The sequence below is a fragment of the Crocuta crocuta genome, unplaced genomic scaffold (genome assembly GCF_008692635.1).
Source record: "Crocuta crocuta isolate KB4526 unplaced genomic scaffold, BGI_CrCroc_1.0 scaffold513, whole genome shotgun sequence".
NCBI lineage: Eukaryota > Metazoa > Chordata > Mammalia > Carnivora > Hyaenidae > Crocuta > Crocuta crocuta.
The window spans coordinates 439,728-458,340 of NW_027527461.1; the positions used below are offsets into that span (position 1 = coordinate 439,728).

Here is an 18,613-nt window from a genome sequence, read left to right on the forward strand (position 1 = left end):
GAGAGAGAGGGACAGAGAAGATCCCAGGCACCCTCCAATGCTTTCAGTGTGGAGCCTGACATGGGGCTGGATCTCATGAACTGTGAGATCATGACCTGAGCCAAAATCAGGAGTCAGGCACCTAACCGATCGAGCCACCCAGGCACCTCTAATTCTCTGTATTTCTATGGTGTTGTCTGTTATTTCTCCTCTCATTTGTAATTTAATTTGGTTTCCTTCTTTTTATTTCTCTTTGGGCCTGGGTAGAGGTTTATTGATTTTATGTGATTTAAAATTTTTTTTTAATATTTTGTTTATTTCTGAGAGAGACAGCATGAGCAGGTGAGGGTCAGAGAGAGAGGGAGACAGAGAATCCGAAGCAGGCGCAAGGCTCTGAGCTAGCTGTAAACACAGAGCCTGACACGGGACTCGAACCCACAAATCGTGAGATCATGACCTGAGTCAAAGTGGGACACTTAACCGACTGAGCCACCCAGGTGCCCCTGATTTTATTGATTTTATCAAAGAACCATCTAATGGTTTCATTGGTCTGTTCTTTTTTTTTTTAGTTTCTTTTTTTTTTTTACAAAGAGTTTATTGTCAAATTAGTTTCCACATAACACCCAGTGCTCATCCCCACTAGTGCCCTCCTCCATGCCCATCCCCCCTCCCTCCCACATCCATCAGTCCTCAGTTTTTGTCAGCATTCAAGAGTCTCTCATGGTTTGCCTCTCTCCCTTTCCCCCACCATTTCCCCCCTTGTTCTCCCCCTTGTTCCTCAGTTAAGTTCCTCCTAATCCTCCTATACGTGCAAACATATGATATTTGTCCTTCTCTGCCTGACTTATTTCGCTCAGCATAACACCCTCAGAGTCCGTCCATGTTGCGACTCATGGCCAGATTTCATTGTTTCTCATTGCCATGTAGTATTCCATGGTATAGATAAACCACAGCTTCTTGATCCATTCATCTGTTGATGGACACTTAGGCTCTTTCCATGTTTTAGCTATTGTTGAGAGTGCTGCTGTGAACATTGGGGTACATGTGCTCCTATGCCTCAGCATTTCTGTATCCCTTGGGTAAATTCCTAGCAGTGCTATTGCTGGGTCATAGGGGAGTTCTATTGTTAGTTTCCTGAGGAACCTCCACACTGTTTTCCAGAGGGGCTGTACCAGTTTACATTCCCACCAACAGTGTAGGAGGGTGCCCGTTTCTCCACATCCTCGCCAGCATCTAGAGTTCTCTGATTTGCTCATTTTAGCCACTCTGACTGGCGTGAGGTGGTATCTCAGTGTGGTTTTGATTTGTATTTCCCTGATGAGGAGGGATGCTGAGAATCCAGATGTTGGCCATCTGGATGTCCTCTTTGGAGAAGTGTCTCTTCATATGTTCATGTCTTCTGCCCATTTCTTCACTGGGTTGTTTGTTTTTNCCACCTTGTGTACTCTGGCTTATTTCTTGAGGTAGCCATTAGAAGGCTTTCTCAGTGGATTCTGAGTCCTTTTTCTCCCAATCTCTCAGGTTTTGTAAGGTTTCCAATGGCTTCAGATCTTTTCCGTGTGATGTATGGGCGCAAGTGCAAGTACGGAGCTCCTTGCTTCTCCGCCATCTTGTCCCCTCCCTCTTTTTTTAGTTTCTATGTCATTTATTTGTGCTATAATATTTCTTTATTTCATCCATTCTGCTGATTTTAGGTTTTGTTTGTTTTTCTATTTCTAGCTCCTTTAGGTGTAAGGTTAGGTTTATTTGAGATTTTTCTTGCTTCTTGTGGTAGGCCTGTATTGATATATACTTCCTTCTTAGAACCTCTTTTGCAGCATCTCAAAGGATTTGGACCTTTGTGTTTTCATTTTCATGTACTTATTTTTCTTCTTTGATTTCCTGGTTGGCCCATTCATTATTTAGTAGCACGTTATTTAACCTCTATATATTTGTAGTCCTTACATAGTTTTTTCTTGTGGCTGATTTCTAGTTTCATAGCATTGTGGTCAGAAAAGATGCATAGTATAACTTTAACCGTTTTAAATTTGTTGAGGCTTTTTTTTGTGTGTGCTAATATGTGATCTATTCTTTGCACGTTCTTGAAAAGAATGTGTATTCTTCCCTATTAGGATGAAATGTTCTGAATATACCTGTTAAATTCTTCTGCAGATGGTACTGTATTTATGGTGGGGGACAGGGGAGGAAAATGGCACCTGTCGTCTTCCTTGTTTTCAGAGATGTCCCCTAACAAACTCCAAAATCAGTATGAACAAATCTGTCTTTTTTTGCTTCCAGGCATTGTGTGAACTGCCATTTTTGTGTTGCTTTCCTTGCAGACTGCTGTCCCTTTCAGGGTGGCAACCCACCTATCACTCAAGCTCCCGGCTTTCCCAGTGCTGTTTCAGTGGATTTTTATAGCTCCAGGCTCCAAGTCTCACTGGTTTTACAAACTCATAGATATTAGTTCTCTGGTTTTTAAAGCCAAATATTATGGAGATTAGTCTTCCTTATGTGAGCTCCCTGGTGCAAGAGCCTATTTCTCTGCTCTCTTCATGTGTGCAGTTCCCTCCGTCCTGGGAGCAGCCTCCCTCCACCTTTCTGACTTCCCTAACTCATCACAAGCAGCCTCTTCTCTATATTTAGTTGTGGAGTTTTTCTGTCAATCTTCGGATGACTCTCTGGTTTATTCATTTGGATGTGGACGATATCTGTTTGCAAGCATGGGATGGGGTGAGCTCAGTGTCCTCCTACTCTGCCATCTTCCCAAACTCCCAATTTGTAACTCTTTATATTAAAACATGTATAACCCTGCCCTGAATGTTCTTTCCCTGGGAGACTCTTTTCTTTTTGAAGATTATGTATCCTGAGCAATGGTCCTAACTTGAGCTCAAGTAAAATCCTCTTCCTTTTAAAAGAAATTCTACAAGGTTTGTTTCATTTTGTGTTGACAACATCAACAGATCCTATTGGCTTCACCTTCAATATGTATCCAGAATTCAACTCTCTCTCACTACTTGGCTTGCTGCCATACAGTGTAGTCAAGGGGGCTTTCAGTAGCCCCTCAACTGCTCTTTCTGCTTCACTCTTGCACTCTAAAGTCTACTCCCCATACAACAGCCAGAGCATCCTTGCAAAATAGCCAATATCTTACCATACCTTAGCTCAAAACTATCCTCTTCACTCAGTGTCATTCTACAAGCTGGCATCAGTCCCTCTCACTCAGTTCCAGCCATACTATTTGTTTTGCTTTCCTTGTTGGTCTTTGTGTTTGCTCTTTCCTCTGCCTGAAACCTTCTCCCCCCACATATTTTATCTGGTCGGTTGTGGTAGGGTCCCCTCCCTAAAGAAAGAAAGAAAAAAGAAATATCTCAAGGCAACCTTGCTATTCACCTATGCGACAATATCCCTCACGACCTTGTAACATGAGGCCACTTTAATCAGACTGCATGTTTGTGTGTTATCATATATGGAAGACAAAGAAGTAAAAAATGTATTTAAAAAACCATGTCACATGGTGTTCGGGTCTCAGTTCTTTGGGCACAAACCCAACTGAGGGATGCTGGCTGGAATAATGTTGCTTCCTGGAAAGAAAAGCCTCGGTGTCACAACTCTCTGTGGGAGAATCCTGCTACAGGGTCACTGACCCTCTTCAAACTTCTGCTCAAAAAACCCATCCTGAGAGAGGCTTTTCTCATCACCTTCATCCCTCTCTACCTTTCTTTCTCTGCTTTATTTTTGTCACAGTACTTATCCTTCTCATCTTATAACAATTTTGTTTATTCTAGGTCTTCATCTACTGGAATGTAAGTTTCTTAAGAACAGATACTTTGTTTTCTTCTCAGTTGCTTCCCCAGTCTTGCCCTCCAGGGTCTTAGGTAGAGCAGGGCTTTTTCTGGGCATGGCAGTGGGAATGAAGGCAGATCAAGCATGTTGAAGAATAGGCAGCTAGCTCACTGGGGCACATGGGAGTCTGTGGGGTAGAGCCAAGCTGGCCAAAAGTTATGAAAGCCAAGTAGCCCACCAGAGGAGTTGGATATTATCATCAGCATTATAGAAAACACCATTCTCTGTCTTCTAATGCTCATGTCCTCCTTTCAGACAGAGGTTCAAGGTGATAAGAAATGATTATCTAAAACTTGGAAATAGACAACAGTGATGACGAGTGACAAAGATTCCCCTTGACTAAACTTTAGTTAGGCTCCTCTTGTCACTGGCCTGACCCCCTGAACTTGGGAAATTTATAGTAGAAGATTCTGGTTAACTGTCAATCTTCCTTTAAGAAACTAAACTCCTAGGGAACCTGGGTGGCTCAGATCATGATCTCATGTCTTGTGAGTTAGAGCCCTGTGTCAGGCTCTGTGCTGACTGCTCAGAGCCTGGAGCCTGCTTCAAGATTCTGTGTCTTCCTCTCTGCTCCTCCTCTGCTCATGCGTGCGCGCTCTTTTTCTCTCTCTCATAAATATACATTTAAAAATTAATTTTAAAAAAAGAAATTAGGGGCGCCTGGGTGGCTTAGTCGGTTAAGCGTCCGACTTTCGCTTAGGTCATGATCTCGCGGTTCGTGGGTTCGAGCCCCGCGTCGGGCTCTGTGCTGACTGCCAGCTCAGAGCCTGGAGCCTGTTTCAGAGTCTGTGACTCCCTCTCTCTCTGACCCTCCCCTGTTCACGCTCTCTCTCTCTCTCTCCTAGAAGTAAATAAGACATTTAAAAAAAGAAAAAAGAAAAAAGAAACTAAACTCCTAGAAGCTTCTGTTTAGCTGTCAGTCTTACCGTTTGGAAACAAACTAACAGATGGCTGGAGCAGAAAAACAAACATATGAGGGAGAGCCTAGCCAGATGAATCAGAAAGTGCCAGAGGTGACCAATAGTTACTTCAGCCTCATTATAATGTTAAAATCCCTTTATTAATATTAATAAAAAACCCTTATTAATATGAATAAGATATGAATAAAATATCCTTATGAATATTCGTCCCAAACTCTAAAGTAGCCCTAAAGTTTCCCTTGTTTGGGGAGATAGAGCTTTGGAAATTATTCTCTGTGTCTCCTTATTTGTACAAATACAGAGGACCTTGTGAGGCAACTCCACTACCTAGTGGTAATCTGTTCTATAACTCACTGAGAAGCAGGCCCACTTTACTTCAGTAACCCTCTTTTCAACTAGGCCTTGACCTTGGGCTCCCATGTTCATCCTTGCAGAGTCTTTTTTTTTTTTTTTAAGCAAAGTGGGTATTTTGCTTATTTATACTTAAACCTATAAATCAACCAGCCCAACTGGTACTATTATCATGATATATTAAAATGCAAAATATCTTTCTACAAATACTAGAATAATGAACAAATTAGGAGATGTAGTAAAACAGCACAAGGGGCAGAGGAAGTCAATGAAATGCATTATAACTTAACCCTTTGCTGAAATAACTGAGGTTATTAAAAATAAAGTCTCTCAATCTCAGAAAATACAAATAATCCTTTATCACACAGCTCTACATTTCTACTTTCTATTCTTGAGGTTAGGTTCTAGGGCCTAAATATACCCAAACTAGCATCATATCTAGTTATCTACAGACAGAAACATCTTTTATCATGTTGTTGATAGCAGCCAATGCTACTGAAATCTCTTTAATTAGACTCCAATCATATCTCCTGAATTGACACAATAAGCATAAAGAAAAACAGAATATCAAGGCAGAGTTATAGGACTCCAGAAGACAAATCCTAGGAGATGCAGCCACTGCCCAAATTGAGATTGAATAATATACTCAATCAACACACAAGACTGGCTGTTCCAGGTGTGGTTGCTTCGATTTGCATTATTCCAGATCTGGTTGCTTCATTTTGGAAATTTTCCAGAAGTGCTCATCAGGTATCCCCAGTGACTGGAATAGAAGCCTGGTATTCTGGAGTTGCTGAGCTGTTCTGAGTCACACCGTTGCTATTCTTTGACCAGTTGTTTGTCTGCCACCTCTTACATTTCCTTCTCTGGTTCTAGAACCAGGTCTCAACCTGCTTATAGCTAACGTTCAGAATGTTGGAAAGTTCTTGCATCTGCTGGAGACTGAGGTATTTCTGTCTCTGAAATCTATCATTGAGTACATATAGCTGAGTCTGAGAGAACATTGTTTTGATCTTCTGTTTCTTGCTCTGGGCTGTATCTTCCTTCTTCATTGTGCTCTCCTCTATGGAAGCAGGTAGTAGTTTTAGTCTGGGACTAGTGGAAGAATCGGGGCTGTCCTGAATAAGCAAATCCATAGAGAAAGGAAGAGAGAGATAGTCTCCGTGTGAGGTGTCTCAACAGATGACATTTGCAAGGATGCATAATTTTCTTCAGGCCCATCTCAGGTGTTGAAGAGTCCCTAGAATAGGGTGCTTTGGGATAAGATGGGCATTGGGGCTGAGCTGGATCCACCCTACTGTTACAAGGCCATTGTAATGCAAAAGGTAGTGGCCTGGTAGTCCAGACTGGGTGGGGAACAGGAAAACTGGAGCCATGGAACCTTAGTTTGGTCACAGCTGCAGAGACAAATTTTAATAATCCTGCTAGGTCAGTTTATCAAGAATTCCACACGTGGTATCTTATCATCCTCCATATATAATCAAGTTCTTAATTCCTCCCCAACCTCCAGGTGATATCTCATGGTTGGCCTGCCTTCAGCAGACATCCTGTTAAGTCAGTATAGTAAGAATCTCCTTATTCTTGTCTCTTCTCAATCATTTTCCATCCACTGACTCTCATCCTACTCCTTGACTATAAATCCTCACTTGTCCTTGCTGTATTTAGAGTTGAGCCCAGTTCTATATGAAGTTTCATATCCCCTACTGTAATAGTTCCTGAATAAAATCCATTTTGACTGCTTTACTGTCCAGCTCTTGTCATTTTAGATGCTAAGCGTACTAACAGTGGACTGCTTAGCATTGTTTAGCAGACCTTGGCGGAGGGGGACGGGGGTAACTGATTCCATGGGCACCTTTGATTGATTTGGTTATTTTATAATTCTGCAGGTAAAAACTGATAGCAATGCAAATTATTTATGTCCGGGAGTAAGGCCAAAGATTCCTGTGTATACTCTGATTTCCCCCTAAGGGGTACCTGGGTGGCTCTGTTGGTTAAGCGTCCAACTTTGGCTCAGGTCATGATCTCACGGTTCTTGGGTTCAAGCCCCGCATCGGGCTCTGTGCTGACCACTAGCTCAGAGCCTGGAGCCTGCCTTGGATTCTGTCTCTCTCTCTCTGACCCTTCCTTGCTCACTCTGTCTCTCTCTCTCAGAAATAAATAAGACATTTTAAAAAATAAAAAAGAAAGAATCACCCCAAAGTGGAAACCATATCTTTAAACATCACAGTTTATTACCTACCCTTCCATCTGTTAGCGGTCTTTTCTCAACATTTCTTTGGTTGACTGATTATTTTTAAAACTCTTCTGTTGGGAGCCATTCTGAGCCCACAAGTCGAGAAAACTGGTGAGGTTAAAGCAAGTTTGCATGGTCTCTTGCCAATCAGATGATAACCGATATCCACCCACACACAATTATTTCTGCTTGAGCACTGACCCCTAAGGTACCTTGTTGATCAATATCGGGAGTGACTTTTCCCCTTATTCCGGCCCTGGTATGATGATTGCACCTTGTGAAGGAACTTATTGTGGGAACTTCTTCTTTTGATTATGGGAACAGACATCGTGTCTCCAGAAGTTCCTGTTTCCCTCCATACTTTCCCTTGAGCTATGAACAGGCTAATGACCCTTACTCATAAAAGATTCACCTTTACATGTACAATTCTGTTTCTACTGTTGCGTTAGTCCAAGATGTTCATACAGCTCAACATGTAAATCAACTAACCAAAAATGTCTTTCATGCCCTAGCTATTCAAGAAATCATAAAAGTAGACACAAAGGTAAATGCACTCAAAGAGGCTATTCTATGTATTGGAAATGAGCTAAACTCTTTAAAGGTATGGTTGGCTCTCCGGTGCAATAAAGCATATAACTGGAAAAGCAAGTCTTGCCTGGAGACAAAGAGCCTAACTTAGAGAGAAGGAACAGATAAGGGCAGAAGATAAGTTACTACATACACCTTTGCTAACTGATGGTGTATAGCAACCACTTCCCTAAGACCTACATTCCACAAACACCTTCCCTTACCCTGGCAGCTATGATGAGGATGGATAAGAGTATCTACAAACCTATGACTTAATCTTAGCGTTATTAAAATGTGGACACCTTGTTATTTTCTTAGTTACTCAACCTCACTATAATTGGAGCAGTTCTGCAAGAAGACTTCTGTAAAACCTGTTTCTGTACATTTTCCAAAAACAACTTATCACAAAGAGCTATCCATTATAAAAATTCCATTTCCTGATACCATGTTAACATTTGACCTATAAATAAAGACACCAAAACCGACAGGACGGAGAGGCCTGCCTGGTGATCAGAAAGGGTCTTGGGGCTCTCTCACTCTCTCTCTCGCCGACACCGTCCATCCTTCAGGGACCCCTGGACCTGCCGGAGCCGGCCTTCGACACTCTTCAAAATCTCCTTTCAATTGGTTATAATATCATTCGGGGTTGTTCATTAATGAACTGAATAAAATTTTGGTATGTGTGCAGTGAGTTTTCCAGGACAGGGGTTTCTGTGTTTGTTTATTGCTATATTTTCAGTGGACCCTCAATAAAGACTCGGTGAATGAGTGAATGAGTGAATGGTATGTAGTCTGGAGCAGAAGAGTTGGCCCTTCCCTTTGGTGGCTAAAACACACCAGCTGTCTTTGCACCCCTTTGTTAATTGCCTCCCTAAATTCTTTTTCTACTAGGCTGGACTTGAACATCCATGTTTGTCTCTTCATTGTCCAATTTTAGCAAGATTCCTGCTAAATAAGTTTAGTCAGAATCTCCCATCCTTGATATCTGATCATCCTAGATATCTAATGGGGTTCCTCATCCTCTACTATCCCCAAGGTGAGATCTTATCACCCTGGCCTTCATTCAGGGAGAATTCTGTTAGGCCATTTCAGATAGAATTCTTGCCTTACCCTCGATGATATTTTCTCCTACTACTTTTCTATCCACTGACCCCCACCTGGTTCCTTAACTATAAAATTTCACTTTTCTTTGTTGTATTATGAATTGAGTCCAATCTCCCTCCCACCCACTGCAAGACATTATGGCAGTGGTGCCTACACCTATCTTGGTAGCAGCCCTTAAATAATATCTTCCTTACAGTACTTTAACAAGTGCCATGAATGAATATTTTTTCCCCTTTAACAGTTAGAATAATCTTTTTCTTTAACACTATTTCTCCATTATCCTTAACTATGGCTGTGCGACTTGCAGAGGAGGAGTGGATCTTGAAGGATGGGTATGCCAGGGACAATAAGGCAGAAATACCTAATAATAATAAAAACAATGTATCTTTGGCAAGTATATTTCCACGTGCTTTCCATGTATTAACTAGAAAGAGTTTCACCAAGGAAGGCTAGGGTGGGCAGCAGCCTGGCCCATGCTCTTTTGCCTTAGCTACTACAGTTTCTTGCCTTTGCTGAGTGGGATGCCTGCGCAGCGGTCACGAACCCTTCTAGTTTTCTAGTGAGATTGCACTTGCCCCTGGTTCGACTGGTTCGATTCCCCGCTGGGGAGATGGAGGTTAGACAGTCCCAGGTGCAAAACAGATCCGGTAGTTTAGAATTCCAGTCGAGCTGCAGGCAGGAAGATGGTCTGCAGCCTGAGTGGCAGGGGCAGAGTAGCTCCGCAGGCCCACACAGGCAGTGGACTTCACACAGGAAAGTGCCTCCTCGGGTGTCAGGATGGCCGAGTGGCCTAAGGTGCCAGACTCAAGGTGCTTACCTTCCCTGCGGGTGTTCTGGTCTCTGAATGGAGGCGTGGGTTCGAATCCCACTTCTGACACACACTTTCTATTTACTTCTCTAAAGGACCCCAACACCTTCGTTTCTTTTCTGAGAAAGCAGCAGTACTCATATTCTCATATCGCCGCTGTTCTCCAGTTTTCTGCATCTGCAGTGGAGGAAGGGCTGCTACTAGGAGGGGGAGAAAGTTTAGTCACTTGAAATTTATCCAATCATACTCATTGCTCCCAATTTACGTCATACATCACATATTTAATCTAGCTCATTACAAACGCAACTGCTAGGTGTTCCCTGGTGGTCTAGTGGTTAGGATTCAGCGCTCTCGCCGCCGCGGCCCAGGTTCGATTCCCGGTCAGGGAATGTGCGTTTCTTTCTTTACGCTTCAAAACCTCGCTGTGTACCGGGTGACTCTCCTTTGGCCAAAAGTCATTATGAGACGGTGGCTATTTTGGCTGAAAGTCATAATGAGAAGTGAAAGTTACTACGGTTAATGAGCAATGGATGTGTTTTTCATTGTCCTATACCTAGGATGTAGGTAGCGCTAAGTGATGCTGCCATATTTCTGGGGTTAAAGCATCTCTCTAGGTGTCCAAAAGGCCTTTAAGATAGCACATGTAATATAGAGGGGCTGCTCAGCTGGACCTTAGCTCCTCACAAGGACTCAAGCAATTGTTGCTATGGAAGAAAGTCTGGTAATTCTCCGCTGTTCCAACATCTACCTTTTAATTTTGAAAATACGGTGAATAATTAAAATAATGACACAACAAACACCAGTGCTCTCTCTATCTAAATACAACACTGATAAATATTTTGCCACATTCTCTTTTTCTCTAATGCATCCTCAGCTTCCCCACCATGTGAAAGTTGTAGACATCATTAGGCTATTCAAAGTCAGACCTAAGAAAATCAATATTAACATATTGTCATATGTCAGTTCACATTCAAATTTCCCGCAGTTGTCCCCAAAATATCTTTTATAATTTCCTTTAAAAAAATTTTATTCTAGAAATTTTCATTGTCCATTTTTCCATTGTAATGCCTGTGGAAAAATATATTTTAATAATGAAAACATTTAAATCACATTTTAAGTCTATCTTCTTAACATTTATATAATATTCTGAGCCTCCATGACTAATTTATTGTTTATAAAAATATTTATTTCTCCTTGGGCAACTTTCTAGACCTCCAGGCCAGGGCTGCACTACAGGGCTGCAAGATACCTCTACTTCTTTGTTATTTAGAACCTGGCTTCCCAGACAGCCCCAAACCTAGGACAAAGAATTTTACCTCTGCTTTACTGTGCTCTAGCAGTTGCTCTCTCTTTTTGTTTTGTTTTTGTTTTTGTTTTTGTTTTTGTTTTTGTAATTTAGCCCTTTAGCCCATTATGGAGCAAGGCATAGTAAATGATGGCTAGGTTAGTATATATAAAGTTTGTTAGAAGATGAGCACACTTTATTTGAGAAACTGCTCACATTTTACACAAAAATCAGCTCAAAATGAATCACAGATTTAAATATTACAGAGAAAACTACATTACATATAAAACTATAAAACTGGAGAAAATCCTCAGGACTTAGGGCTTAATGAAGAGTTCTTAGAAATGACAACAAAAGTATGATCCATAAAAGAATACATCAGTTTTTAAAATGTTTATTTATTTTTGAAAATGAGAGAGACAGAGTGTGAGCAGGGAAGGGGCAGAGAGAGAGGCAGAGACAGAATCCCAAATAGGCTCCGGGCTCTGCACTATCAACACAGAGCTGGACACAGGGCTTGGCCTCATCAACTATGAGATCATGACCTGAGCTGAAGTCCAGTGCTTACCCAACTGAGCCACCCAGGTGCCCCAAGAAAACAACATTAAATCAGACCTTGTCAAAATTAAAACTTCATTCTGCAGAAGACCTTCTTAAAAGGCAAGATACAGACAGAAAAAAAAGTATTTGCAAACCACATATCTTTAAAAAATTTTTTTTGTATTTACCCATGTAGTTACTTTTATTTTTTTGTACAGATTCAAGTGACCATAAAGTATCCTTTCATTTCAGCAGAAGGAATTTTATTAGCACTTTTATAGTAAAAGTCCTCAGGATGTGTGTATATGGAAATAAATGTTTTTCATTTTGAAGAATAGTTTGGGTAACAAATCTTTTTTAGGCACTTTGAACACATTGTCTCACTGCACTTGGCTTTTTGTCATTTCTGATGAGAAATCTATTATTCTAAGTGATAATCATTTGCATATAATTTGTTTCCTTCTTGCTGCTTTCAGTAGTCTCTGTTTTTGGCTTGTCACAGTTTGATTATAATGTGTCTAACTGTGAGTCTTTTTGTAGTTTACCCTGTTTAGAGATCATTGATGTTTTTTTGATATGTAGATTCATGTCGTTCATCAATTTGGGAAGTGTTCAGGTAGTATTTTTTCAAATGTTGTTGCTACTCTTTTCTCATTTTTGTCACCTTCTGAACTCCCATTATGTTTAATATGCTTAATTGGTTGGTGTACTGTTTTCAGAGACTATTTCTCTATTTTCTGTTTCAGAATTTATGATTGATTTTCTTCTCTTCAGGTTTACTGGTTCTTTCTTTTGCCTGCTCAAATCTGTTGATGAAACACCCTAATAAATTTAAACTCCATAAATTCTACTTAATTTCATTTTTAAAATTTCAATATACTAATATCTATTTGATGACGCTTCATTATTTAGATTTATTTTAGTTGTGTGTCTATGACTTCCATAAGCTATTTGAGCATATTATTTTAAACTTTATTTATGTAAATTCAAATTAGTCAATGTACAGTGTAAATTGGTTTCAGGATATAACCCAGTGATTTGTCACCTACACAGAACACCCAGTGTCCATCCCAATAAGTGCCCTCCCCAATGTCAAACCCTCCCAGCCCATCCCTCCACCCATCTCCCTCCAGCAAACCCCAGCCTGTTCTCAGTATTCAAGAGTGTCTTATGGTTTGCTTCTTCTCCGTTTTTATCTTATTTTTCCTTCCCTTTCCATATGTTCATGTGTTTTATTTCTTAAATTCCACATATGAGTAAAATGATATGATATTTGTCTTTCTCTGATTGACTTATTTTGCTTAGTGTAATACACTCTAGTTCCATGCAGGTTGTTGCAAATGGCAAGATTTCATTTTTTTTAAATCTCTGAATAACATTTGTAATATATACATACAAACACATACTACATCTTCTTTATTAATTCATCGGTTGATGAACATTGGGCTCTTTCCATAATTTGGCTATTGTTGATAGCATTGCTATAAACATTGGGGTGCATGTGCCCCTCTGAATCAGCATTTTGTATTGGATAAATATCTAGTAGCGCAATTGCTGGGTTGTGATGAAGGTTTTTTGGAGAGGTGGGGGTCTGGAGTCAATAACCAAGAAAGAATTCTTGACACATCTTTGGTGCAAAAAAAGGTGATTTTATTAAAGAACAGGGACAGGACCTGTGGACAGGAAGTGCTGCCCCAGGCCCATGAGGAGAGACTTTATATACCTGAGAGTTGGGGGCGGGGTGTGTGTGTGTATAAAGTCAAGGGGAAGTTTCCAAAGGAACTTTCACATGCTAAAGACTCACAGGATACTGGAGGCCCAGCCATTCTCAAGGTAAGGTTGTTTTTCCCTCTAGCAAAGCATTAAACATTAAGACAGTAGGGAGTTCCTAGAGAAATTTTATACTCTGCCAGCCTCAAGTATTTGTCAATGGGCTGCAGATCCTAAGCAAATTTAATTTTATCTGCCATTTCCTTCTGCCTTTGTTTCCCACATCGGGTTGTAGGGTTGTTCTATTTTTAATTTTTTAAAAATTTATTTTAGTGTTTATTTTTGAGAGAGAGAGAGACAGAGAGCGAGTAGGGGAGAGGCAGAGAGGAGACACAGAAGCCAAATCAGGCTTCAGCTCTGAGTTGTCGACACAGAGCCCAGCTCGAGGCTCAGATCTGTGAACCTCAAGATCATGATCTGAGCTGAAGTTGGACACTCAACCGACTGAGCCATCCAAGTGCCCCTATTTTTAATTTTTTGAAGAATGTCCATACTGTTTTCTAGAGTGGCTGCACCAGTTTGCATTCCCACCAACATTACTAAAGGGTTCCTCTTTCTCTGCATTCTCGCCAACATCTTTTGTTTTTATTTTAAAAAAAATTTTTTTAAAGATGTTTTGTTTATTTTTGAGAGACAGAGCGAACAGGGGAAGGTCAGAGAGAGAGAGGGAGACACAGAATCTGATGCAGGCTCCAGGTTCCGAGCTAGCTGTCAGCACAGAGCCTGGCGCGGGGCTCGAACCCACGAGCTGTGAGATCACGACCTGAGCCAAGGTCAGCCGCGCATCCCATTGAGCCACCCAGGCGCCCTTGTTGTTTTCTGAGTTCTTAATTTTAGACAATCCGACCAGTGTGAGGGAGTATCTCACTGTGGTTTTGATTTGTATTTCCCTGATGAATGAGTAACGTTGAGCATCTTCTCACATGTCTCTTAGACTTCTGGATGTCTTCTTTGGAAAAGTGTCTATGTGTTCTGTCCATTTCTTCACTGTATTATTTATTTTATGGGCACTGAGTTTGATAAATTCTTTATAGATTTTCGATACTAACCCCTTATCAGATGTGTCATTTGCAAATATTTTCTCCCATTCCATCAGTTGCCTTTTAGTTTTGTTGATTGTTTCCGTCACTGTGCAGAAGGTTTTTATCTTGATAAGGTCCAGATAGTTTATTTTTGCATTTGTTTCCCTTGCCTCTGGATACATGCCTAAGTAGGTAGTTGCTGTGGTCAAGGGTAAAGGAGTTGTTGTCTATTTCCTCCTGTAGGATTTTGATGGTCTTACATTTAGGTCTTTCATCTATTTTGAATTATTTTTCTGTATGGTCAAAGAAAGTGGTCCATTTTTTGGGGGCGCCTGGGTGGCTTAGTCGGTTAAGCGTCCGACTTTCGCTTGGGTCGTGATCTCGCGGTTCATGGGTTCGAGCCCCGCGTCGGGCTCTGTGCTGACTGCCAGCTCAGAGCCTGGAGCCTGTTTCAGTGTGTGACTGCCTCTCTCTCTGACCCTCCCCTGCTCACGCTGTCTCTCTCTCTCCTAGAAATAAATAAAAAACGCTAAAAAAAAAGAAAGCGGTCCATTTTTAAAAATGTTTTATTTATTTCTGAGAGAGAGACAGCATGAGCAGGGGAGGGGCTGAGAGAGAGGGAGACACAGAATCTGAAACAGGCTCCAGGCTCTGAGCTGCCTGTACAGAACCCGCTGGAGGGCACAAACTGTGAGATCATGACCTGAGCTGAAGTCAGATGCTTAACTGACTGAGCCACCTAGGCGCCCCAGAATGTTTTTTGTTCTAACTCTGTGAAGAATGTCGGTATTATTTTGATAGGGATTGCATTGAATGTGTAGATTGCTTTGGATGATAGCGACATTTTAACAATATTTGTTCTTTTGATCCAAGAGCATGGAATGTTTTTCCATTTCTTTGAGTCTTCTTCAGAATTTCTTTCTTAAGCTTTCTATAGTTTGCAGCATACAGATCTTTTACCTGAATGGTTATGTTCATTCCTACATATTTTATGGTTTTTGATGCAATTGTAAATGGGATAGATTCCTGATTTCTCCTTCTGCTGCTTCATTATTGGTATATAGAAATGCAACCAATTTCTGTATGTGGATTTTATATCCTGCAATTTTGCTGAATTTATGTATCAGTTTTAGCAGTTTTTTTGTCGAATCTTTTGGGATTTCCACAGAGTGTCATGTCATCTGCGAAGAGTGAATGTTTGATTTCCTTGCCAATTTGGATGCCTTATATCTCTTTTCGTGGTGTGATTGTTGAGGCTAGGACTTGCAGTACAATGTTGAGTGGTCATCCCTGTCATGTTCCTTATCTTAGAGGGAAAGCTCTCAGTTTTTCCCTATTGAGAATGATAGTCACTTTGGGTCTTTCGGATATGGTCTTTATAATGTTGAGATATGTTCCTTGGCTCCCTACTTTGAGGTTTTAACCAAAAATCGATGCTATATTTTGTCAAATGCTTTTTCTGCATCTTTTGAGAGCATCATAAGGTTCTTAACCTTTTTTTTTTTGAGGTGTATCCCGTTGATTTGCAAATATTGAACCAGATCTGCAGTCCAAGAATATATCTCACTTGATGATGGTGAATAATTATTTTAATGTACTGATGAATCTGACTTATTAGTATATTGTCGAGAATTTTTGCATCCATATTTATTAAGGCTATTGGCCTATAATTCTCCTTTTTAGTGGGGTCTTTGTTTTTGGGATCCAGGTAATGCTGGCTTCATACCTGAGTTTGGAAGCTTTCCTTCCATTTCTATTTTTTGAAACAATTTGAGAAGAATAGGTATTAACTCTTCTTTAAATGTCTAGTAGCATTTCACTGGGAAGTCAAGTGGCCCAAGACTCTTGTTTCTTCAGAGATTTTTGATTACTGATTCAATATCTTTGCAGGTTATGGGTCTGTTCAAATTTTCTATTTCTTCTTGTTACAGTTTGATAGTTTGAATGTTTCTAGAAATTTGTTCATTTCTTCCAGATTACTCAGCTCGTTTGCATATAACTTTTCATAGAATTATCTTAAAATTATGTATTCTGTGGCATGGGTTGTGATCTCTCCTCTTTAAGTTGTGATTTTATATATTTGAGTCCTTTCTTTTTTCTTTTTGATAAATCTGGCTAGGGGTTTATCAATGTCAGTTCTTTCAAAGGACGAATTCTGATTCATCTGTTCTACTAGGTTTTGTTTTGTTTTGTTTTTACTGTCGTTGTTTGTTTGTTTCTCTATAGTTTATTTCTTCCCTAATCTTTATTATTTCCTTTCTTCTGCTAGCTTTCAGCTTTATTTGCTGTTCCTTTTTTAGCTCCTTAAGTGTTGACTGTGTATTTAAGACCTTTCTTGCTTCTTCACATAGGCCTGAATTGCAATATACTTTCCTTTTAGGACTGCCTTTGCTGCATCCCAAAGGGTTTGGATTGTTATGTTTTAATTTTCATTTGCTTCCATTTATTTTTTTCAATTTTTTCTTTAAATTCCTGGCTAACTCATTCATCCTTTAGTAGTATGTTCTCTAACCTCCATGTATTTGAGGGCTTTCCAACTTTTTTCTTATGGTTGACTTCAATTCCATAGCTTTGTGGTCTGAAAATACGCATCATTTTGTATCTGTTGAGGGCTGATTTATGACCCAGGACATGATATATTCTGGACAATGTTTCATGTGCACTTGAGAACAATGTATAATCTGCTGCTTTAGGATGAAATGTTCTGAATGTATCTGTTAAGTCTGTCTGGTCCAGTGTGTCTTTCAAAGTTTCCTTGTTGATAGTCTGCTTAGATAATGTGCCCATTGCTGTAAGTGAGGTAGTAAAGTCTCCTACCATTATGGTATTATTATCAATGAATTTCTTCATGTTTGTGAATAATTGATTCATAAAATTGGGTGCTTCAAGTTGGGGGTATAAATATTTATAATTGTCAGATCTCCTTGACTGATAGACTCCTTAATTATGATATCATGCCCCTCTTTATCTCTGGTTAGTCTTTGTTTTAAAATCTAATTTGTAGATATAAATATTGTTGCTCTGGCTTTCTTCTGAGATCCATTAGAATGATAAACAGTTCTCTATCCTCTGACCTTCAATCTTCAGGTGTCTTTCAGTCTTAAATGACTCTCTTGTAGGCAGCAAATAGACGTGTATTTTTTAAATCCATTCTGATACCCTATGTCTTTTGATTGGTGCTTTTACTCCATTACATTCAGAGTGATTATTGAAACATGTGAATTTAGTGCCATTGTGTTACCCATACAGTTGGTGTTTTGGTGATGTTCTCTGGTACCTCATAGTCTTTGTTACTTTGGTATTCTTGATTTTGTCCATTCAGATAAACTCCCCTAAAATTTCTTGTGGGGCTGGTTTATGGTCACAAACTCCTTTAGCTTTTGTTTTCCTGGGAAACTCTTTATCTCTCTTTCTATTCTGAATGACAGCATTGCTGGATAAAGAATTCTTGGCTGCATATTTTTCTCATTCAGCACATTGAATATTTCTTGCCACTCCCTTCTGCCTTCCAAGTTTCAGTGGACATGTCTGCTAACTACTTTATGTGTCTACCCTCGAACATTAAAGATCTTTTGTACTTAGATGCTTTCAGAATTCTTCTTTATTTTTTTAAAAAAATATTTTATTTATTTCTAGGAGAGAGAGAGAGACAGACAGCGTGAGCAGAGGAGGGTCAGAGAGAGAGGGAGTCACAGACTGAAACAGGCTCCAGGCTCTGAGCTGGCAGTCAGCACAGAGCCCGACGTGGGGCTCGAACCCACGAACTGCGAGATCATGACCTAAGCGAAAGTCGGACGCTCAACCGACTAAGCCACCCAGGTGCCCCTCTCTCTTTATTTTTATATTTTGCAAGTTTCACTATAAAATGTCATTTTGTTTACCTGCTTTTGTTGTTTTTGAGGGGAGTTCTCTGTGCCTTGTGGACTTGAATGCCTATTTTCTCTCCCAGGTTAGGGAAGTTCTATGATACAATTTGTTCAAATAAACCTTCTGCCCCCTTATCCTGCTCTTCTTCTGGGACCCTTATGATATGGATATTGTTTTATTTTATGGAATCACTAAATTCTCTATGTCTCTCCTCGTGATCTAATACTTTCCATCTTTTTTCAGCTTTGTTATTTTCATAATTTTATCTTCTATATCACTTATTCTCTCCTCTGTTTCTTTAAACCTTGTTACTATATTCAGTTGATTTTGCATCTATTAAAG

General features: G+C 40.1%; 2 non-coding genes and 1 pseudogene across 2 annotated transcripts; 2 read left to right on the top strand and 1 right to left on the bottom strand.

The window, feature by feature from the left end:
- Positions 1–5,642: 5,642 nt before the first annotated feature.
- On the bottom strand, positions 5,643–6,921 carry LOC144231261 (homeobox protein NANOG-like; annotated as a pseudogene).
- Positions 6,922–9,750: 2,829 nt separating this feature from the next.
- Positions 9,751–9,856, top strand: TRNAL-CAA (transfer RNA leucine (anticodon CAA)). The gene is made up of 2 exons: positions 9,751–9,788; positions 9,811–9,856. It is a non-coding gene; the product is annotated as a tRNA-Leu (tRNA).
- A 248-nt stretch (positions 9,857–10,104) lies between these two features.
- On the top strand, positions 10,105–10,176 carry TRNAE-CUC (transfer RNA glutamic acid (anticodon CUC)). The gene has a single exon. It is a non-coding gene; the product is annotated as a tRNA-Glu (tRNA).
- The last annotated feature ends 8,437 nt before the right edge of the window (positions 10,177–18,613 follow it).